At 36.7% G+C, this 8,428-nt stretch overlaps 1 long non-coding RNA gene across 1 annotated transcript; it reads left to right on the top strand.

Annotated features, from left to right (window-relative positions):
- The first annotated feature begins 1,119 nt into the window (after window positions 1–1,119).
- On the top strand, window positions 1,120–2,971 carry LOC145100181 (uncharacterized). Its single transcript, XR_013704862.1, has 7 exons — window positions 1,120–1,197; window positions 1,662–1,767; window positions 1,844–1,914; window positions 2,015–2,063; window positions 2,163–2,322; window positions 2,522–2,568; window positions 2,675–2,971. It is a non-coding gene; the product is annotated as an uncharacterized LOC145100181 (long non-coding RNA).
- Window positions 2,972–8,428: the final 5,457 nt, after the last annotated feature.

The raw sequence follows: 8,428 nt of genomic DNA, 5'->3' as shown, positions 1-8,428 counted from the left end.
TGGAGGGACTTCAAACCTTAAACACACGATATGAATTATGATGAAATTATATTTGATATTATTAATCATTTAATATTTATTATTATTATTATTATTATTATTATTATTATTATTATTATATCGGATGGAATGGAATTGAAGGTTGTTAAGGTTTTGGAGAGAACCAAGTTGGAATGGAAAGAAGAAAACAAAGCAACTCTGGTAATCAAGTTCAATTCCAATTCCGACCTATCAGCTATTGACTGGCATATTCTGAATGTCTTATCAGGGCTCTACTTTTTTTTTTTTTTTTTTTTTTTTTTTTTTTTTTTTGTCTCAACAATATCATTTTGTTCATAAATCTGATACTTGAAAGTCACAAAATCTTTTCTGCAAGCGTGTGTTTTTGTGAATATTTTTGAAGCTCATATGGTTTTGGTTACTTATGTTTGTCTCCATTTTGAGATGCTTTTTATACCTTCTCTCTCATCCAGGGGATAATTGAACTAATGGTGTTATGGCTTATTAATGTTTGCATTTAGAATTCAGATTGTATTTCCTATTTAGCAATTTTGTGATGCAAAAACAGGGAAATTAAAGAGGGAAATGGCAGCTGTATGGGCATACCTATAGGGACGACATGTCCTTTCTATAGGTGTATCTACTAGAGACGAACTACTGTCGCTATAGGATAAGAGCTGTCAATTGCATCTCTATCTATAGAAACCACTTGTTGTCTCTATAGTTGTATCTATGGGAACGACAGGTTGTCTCTATAGTTGTATCTATGGCGACAACATGTTTTTATAGATGAAGCTATAGAGACGACTTGTCATCTCTATAGATACATCTATAGAGACCAGCAACTTGTAGCGACGAACCATAATTGGACGACATGTCGTCTATAAAGGCAACTTATTGCGACGATATTTTTACTGACGACCAAAACGATCTGTTGCGACGGGGCTATGGAGACGAAAGCTATAGGGACGACTTGTCGTCCCAAACACATATAGAGACGAGTTTTGAACATATATATATATATATATATATATATATATATATATATATATATATATATATATATATATATATATATATATATATATATATATATATATATATATATATATATATGACCTACTGCTTTTTCCTTCTAAAAACAGTTAGAGTAGAGACATCGTGGATCCTGCAATGAAGCCCGGAGACCTTGCTTTGGTTAGTCATTTTCTCTCCTTATATATTATTTACACCACAGGAAATGACCATTTTATCCTTCTGTCGAAATTTAAAGCCAAATAAAATAAATTTGAATTTTATTAACATTATAAAAATCAAAATGAACTACTTTTAGTCGACCGCAACAAATTACTATTAATTTAAAAAGTTTGCGTTATAAAAAGAAAATAGCAACAACATCACTTTTAAAATGTAAAATAAATCAAGTAGCAAATATGTTGATATATCTTATGTAGGTTGCCATTAGAGGGGTGACATTATTAATTACTTATTCTTTGGTATGAGAAACTAAGGCCATGTGCTGAACTTTATATATTGTTTTGTTTCACAATCATTGCCAAGTAGGTTTAAATTTAATTAATATTTAGTTTTTTTTTTTTTGAATCTTTTTCTTTTTCTTTTTCTTCTTTTATTTATGATTTTTTTCTACTTCTATATGTTAGGCCATGTGCCTTATTTCGTTTAAAGCGTTGTAGCTGATAAACGAGCTAAGAGGGAGAATACTATTGTCTATTTAAACGAACAAATCATCAAAGGGAAGTGGTCTTGGTAAGTTCTCTGAAAAAGTACATAATGACATACTAAAGGAAATATAAATGTTGATTGTTTTGCATTTTGCTTTCAGGATCCAATGAACAACTTTATTGTAGCTCATGATGTATGGGATCTTCGATTGTTTAAAAATTCTCCATCATTGTAGGTTAACCATGAATTTTTGATGCCTTTGTGAATCACCATGTTTCTTTACCATTATCATGTTCTCATAAATGTGTTATAAACTTATAATGATGACCAGGTCTCTTTTACGCTTCATATTAGGCTATTTTTCAAAGAAAGTATCCCATGTAAGTTGCTTTCCTTGAGATATACACCTTTGTAGCTACCGATGTCTAATATCAAGTACGGAAGAGATTAAATTCCGGATTATGTTTCTCTATTTCCAGGTCAAATTTTAGTGTAAAAATATTGGTGGTGTTGTTTAAGGATAAGCTCGTTAAAGTCAATGAGGTTTTAACTGCTGGTCATCAACGACGCCCTATCATGGAAACCATCATTCTAACCCTTGTGCATCTTGCCCTGCACGGTGAGCAAATTAAGTTGGAGGTATATAAATACTCTTAAATCTTATTGAACATTTTTTTTCTTATGAAAAATATTCACCATGTGCTGTTTGGTTTAATTTTTTTATGGTATTACAAAAGCAAATCTATGTAGAAGTTGTGTAACAGACATCAAGTTTTTGGACCGACTTTTCTTTGATGGGGCTCTGTATGCTTCTATTGACCTTTTTAATTTCACGCAGGCTGGTTTTACGATCTGTGTTATTGTTGCTATTGATTCCTCCTAGAGGTACTATTCTTATAGTTATATGTTGACCAACCAAAGCCTATATACTTTTCTTCAACATGTCAACATGCAAATACATGTTATTGCAATTGCTTTTCTTTTTGTGCAGAATAGTAAATGGGACTTCTTTGTGTTTCTATTCTTGGGAACTCTGACTTCAGTGATAAGTGCAGTGATAAGTGCAGTGGTTGAGGCTCTTGATTTAGGAAAAAGCATTCTTGATTTAAGGAACTCTGACTTCAGTGATAAGTGCAAGTGCAGGAAATTGTAGAAAAAGAGTCAACATCGGTTGATTTGATGCATCTTCAAGTGGTGACATTGCAAGGCTTATGCACGGGTTCCTTTTAATTTAGTACATGTTCCATTTACTTACTATATATTGAAATTATTATTTGTATTTGACATATTAGTGCAATGAATTAACTTCCTTGTTTATGATATTTTATTTTGTATTATGAGACTTTTAATGTGTTATTTAATTTGAAAATTATTAAATCTATCAAAATGTATAAATTTTAAAACATTTAAAATTGTGACACGCAAAAATATGTGTCGTCTTTCTTTTTGACAGGGGCTTTAATGATACGCAAAGCGAGTCGACAATGTGCGTCGTAAGGTTACAACACACAAATGCGTGTCGTCTTCCTTTATCACAGGGCCTTCCTTGACACACATTGCGTGTCGTAAATAGACGACGCGTATTTGCGTATCGTCTTTCGTTATGACAGGGTCTTCCTTGACACACATTTGCTTGTCGTATGAGCGTTTTATGACACACATTGTGTGTCGTAAAAGGGTGTTTTTGTAGTAGTGTCTCGAAGTTCAAGATTACTAAGAATCCATTGTTATTACAATATAACAATCAAGGTATGTTTTCTGAACCCTATTTTTATGGATTTCAAAAAATAGTATATACTTTCTAGGGTTTCCTGTTTGATGTTCAAAAGTTGTATGTTCAATTAGAGAAAACATAGATCCAAGAAATAAGGTTGCATGCACACATAGGTGTTGTATGTTATGCTCAAAACTCGTCAGTGGTATCAGATACTATATGTAAAATCGGTTTCTTTTAAATTTAATTAAATTGTTTTAATTTCGAAATTTAAAAGATTATAAAACCCTATTATTTTGAAATGTTTAAAATACACCATATATTATATGTAAAATTAAATGTTTAATATTTACTATATGTATAAGACAAGTTAGTCGAAACTCTAGTACGCCTCATTCACGAAGCTGGTCAATAAGGGGAGTTTAAGGAAACGACCTATAAAATGACCGTCATTGGGTATCCACTCTTACCCACCGCTGCCTTGATTGGTAGAGGGTCGTTAGCCGAACGGGTTTGATACGAAAAATAATTCTCATTAATATGTATAATGAAATTATAAAGTAACTAAATGTTTTTTTTATAAAATTTCCAATCTTAGTTACTTTAGGAAAAATGTGAATTTGATGCTAATCCATGAAATTGCACATTGCACTTTATATAAGCTGTTAGTGGAGCCTGTGTGGTTAACTGGCACACTAATATATATGGACTAATAAAGGGTGGAAATGGGTGTTTCGTAAGTTATCATTGATTAATGGAGCATGTGTGGCTAACCGGCAAATTGATTAGATGATAAATGACATCGAGAGTAGCAAGCTAATGTTCATGGTTATTCACATCTTGTTTGTGATCCTCGGTATCCCAGTCACAAATAGAAAAGCATAATCGAGATTAAACATGCCATTCAATAGTTCAATGAATCTCAAAAGATCTAGGAATTTGACTAAAAACCTAATTCATTTAAATTTCGTTTACGTGGTGAAATTGGTAAATCGTCATTACCTACCTTTACTTATTTCACAATTATATTACGGCATCCCTTTTCTAAGTTGTGAAATATCTAGTTGGATCCTAGCCTTAATATTTCATTTGGGATTTATATTGAGGATTACTCCTATCTAAACTAAAACTTGTCATTCTTTTTCAGATGTCAAATCCCAACGATGCTTTTGGTTCCTCCTCCAACAACTTCTCACTTCTGAACATCTGCTCAAGAGTTACCTTTGATGGCACCAATTATAATGATTGGATGCGTAACATCAATATGGCTCTATGTTTCGAGGACAAGGAGTATGTGCTCGAAAAGGAACTTCTTGAGATCGATGAAACCCAAGCGACTACCGTAGAACTAGCTGAGTATAGGAAGCACTACAATGATGCAACCAAAGTGCCATGCATCATGGTGGCTAGTATGACTCCTCAGCTTTAAAGGTTCTATGAGGATTATTGGACATATGAGATGAAACATCCTAAAATCACAGTCCAAAATTTTCGTTTTTTTTAAATCATTAATAAAACCATAATCATCATCATCATATAAAAATCATAAACCAAGTATCTCAAAAATATCTTAAAATTTGTCAACATGTCAAAACCCCATATCAAATATCAGAGTAAATATCCCAGGCTGGAAAAATTGTGGTGTGTGCCATGTGATCATCCCGAGCCCTTCCCATTGCTAGCTGAAGTACCTGAAACCAAAACTGAAAATCGTAAGCACAAATCTTAGTAAGCTCCCCCAAACTACCACATACCATACACATAACATATAACATATCTTGGGCCCTGCCCCTGCTACATCGAGTCTAGCTCGACATCGTCTTTCCCGATATCAAACCTTATTCGGCATTGGGCCCCGCCCGACATCGAGCAGATCTCGGCATACATAATAACATATCAAATAACATATAACATATCACATATATTAACATTAAAACATTCCTCGGGTCCCACCCGACATCGGGCCGAGATCCGAAAACATACTATCATATCATACTAACAAGACATTCCTCGGGCTTACCCCGACATCGGACCAATATTCGGAAGCATACTAACATTCCTCGGGAACCGCCACGGCATCGGACCGGAGTCCGGAAACATACTATCATACATACTAACTAGACATTCCTCGGGCTTGCCCCGACATCAGACCGAATTCTGGAACTCCTAACACATAACAAACACATGCAAGAATCATAAAGACATCAAACATACATGCATACAAGCATTCCTCGGGACCGCCCCGACATCGGATCGAGATCCAGAAAAAACTCATAACTCTACATCGGGCCCCACCCGACATTAGACCGTAATCTGGAACTACTACTAACTAAACGGGCCGGCCTTGGTGCCTTAGACCCGTTCCTACAGGAGAAACTCACCTTGCAAAGCTATTTGTGAAATCTCACGGTGAGGAATATCTGATAACTGCTCCAACGTCTCCCTAGCTATCAAAATCACAATAATACTTAGTCAAGATCTAAAAATCCTTCTCATTGTAAAATGACCATTTTACCCTTAGTCAAAGTCAACGCTCTGTTCAAGGTCAAAGCCAAGGTCAACTCCTAGTCAACCCAACTCGCTGAGTTATTTGCTAACTCATCGAGTCCTATGCTATCAGTCCCGTAATAAACTGAGTCAACTCGCCGAGTCCCTTAACAGACTCGTCGAGTTCCACCTTATATAGACTCGGGACAAAACGAGGCAACTCGTCGAGTCCCTTCAGAGACACGCCAAGTTCTTCTGCTTCTTAGAGTAGATCTCGTCCATCTAGCTGAGTTACTTCCTAACTCAACGAGCTCACTCAAAAACAGAAAAGGTTTTGGGGACCACGACTCAACTCGCCGAGTCACGTGAACAACTGTCTAGTCCCTTACATGCAAAAACCATTCAATCGATTTTAATCAATACCAATGCTTCCAACTCATAGATCTGGACTTATTAGGCTAGCCTAACACGTAAAGTTGCTAACTTTATGTGTATGCACGGTGTTATGAAGCTAAAAAACCAAAACCAAGCTAAAATGAAGACCTAATGCATGGAACGGGGACATGGCTGAATAAAAGGTGGCAACTTTGAGCTTCTAGACCTCAAGAGTGCCCAGATCTGAAGTCCTTACGTCCCCAAAAGCTCACAACTCGGAAATGGCCCAAAATGACAACAAGCAAGCTTAGATGAAGATCTAAGTGAAAAGGAGCCAAGGTATAAGCTTTATACCTTCAACAAGTCAGAAATGCAACACAATGTAACGCCCCGATTCTCAGGTATTGATGTAAATAAGAATTTCTTTTGTTTTAAATCCTACTCAACGAGTTGGTTGCCCTACTCGTCGAGTAACAGCGGGGTGGGATCGTGTGTTTAGTGACCTACTCACCGAGTCGATGAAGGGACTCGACGAGTAGGAGCTGGCAGATGAAACCCAAAATCTCGGGGTTTTGCACCCTATTTAAAGGGGCTTAAACCTCACTTAGCCCCTTTGCGGTCCTTGAGAGCTCATAGAAACCCTAATTTGTGTGGTGCTTCATTCTTTTGTGTTTTGAGCATTAGAAAGAAGGTTTTTGGAAAGGAAGAGCTTGGAGGGCAAGAGACTTGGAGCAAGGAAGGTGTGGGAATCAGAAATCTACCTCAGTTAGCATCATTTGGAGGTATCAAGTTGCCATATTTATGTCATTTTCCTTCTAGACCTCATTTCGTTGAGATCTAGGGTTTTTATGGTTTGATTGTGATGATATTGTGGGGTATGAGCTAGATCTGAAGTTGTAACTTCAGATCTAGACCCTTCTTGGGTCCTAGAGTCATAAAGCTCCGAGTTTGGCCATGTATGAAGCTTTCCTTGAGTATGAAACCTCATTGTGAGCTTGGATTTGACATTTAGAGCCTTTCTAGCTATGCATGCACGTAAAGTTTACAACTTTACGTGAAAAGCATGCCTTAGGAGCTTGGATCTGTAGTTTGGAGCCATTTCATGGCTTAAAAGAGTCTGTATGGCTTAAGGACTGAAGGAACTCGACGAGTCGGAAGGTCAACTCGGCGAGTCATATGAAGATAGGCCTGGACCTGACGAGTTGGATGAACAACTCGGCGAGTCCAATAAAGATTGCCATAGAACTCAACGAGTTTGATAAGATTAAAATATAATCTTGAAGATCGATTAGATCTTAAACAGGTAATATAAAGAACAAACAGCAAGAACACGAAAACAGTAAACAACTCAAAAGTGAATCAAACGAGTCGAATGATTTATAAACAACCCTCAGAAGAGCTCGATAAAGAACATCAACTGTAGAGGGTTAAAAGGTTTACAGGAACGATAAAGAAAGAACTTTGTAATGCTATCGTCTTCTATCAATCGTACTCTATATCGTTAACCTAATATGCATGCAAGCATATTATTATATAGTAAACCTAACAGGCTCACAGTTGGACAGGCCCAAACCGGAGTACAAAATAATTGGACTATTAACCGAGCCCAATGACGCAATACCAAACGAATCTGCAACCCAACAATCTCCCCCTTTGCGTCAATTGGAGCGAGATGTTTACTTCTTGCTTGGGCCAGCAGCAGCAGCGGCAGGTACCTTCTTCTTTACAGTCTGAAACAGACGAGAGATAAGAGCAAGTATCGTTTGTCTGAATCGGATGTACCACTGAATCATATCGTTGAAGTATTTGATATCATCCGCTGCATTCTCTTTACACCGATGGATGATCTCCAGCACATGCTCTAGACAAGCAGTGGTATAAAGATGTTTATCCGCTAAAGCAAAGAGACATTTCTGTCCTTCTGTCCTAGTGAACATGACCGAATTATGCCTTGGGTTAATCTTACCCATCTTCATCTGATTGAGATCACTGGCCGAGCCAACAGGAGAGATCTTCGGTTTCTTCTTGAAGACATTGGCAATCTCCTGGTCCATCAGGGCTACCTCCATGATGTAGCACACCAACATCCTTTTGAGATGGTCTATGATCGGACCATATTCAGCTTCATTCGTCAAGAGGATATTGTGCAAAACGATCCAGTGATGGGGG

Source organism: Lactuca serriola, chromosome 4 (genome assembly GCF_051521515.1).
Source record: "Lactuca serriola cultivar US96UC23 chromosome 4, Lser_US96UC23_V15, whole genome shotgun sequence".
Lineage (NCBI taxonomy): Eukaryota > Viridiplantae > Streptophyta > Magnoliopsida > Asterales > Asteraceae > Lactuca > Lactuca serriola.
Note: the sequence above shows the minus strand (reverse complement) of the source record. Positions and strands in the feature narration are given on the sequence as shown.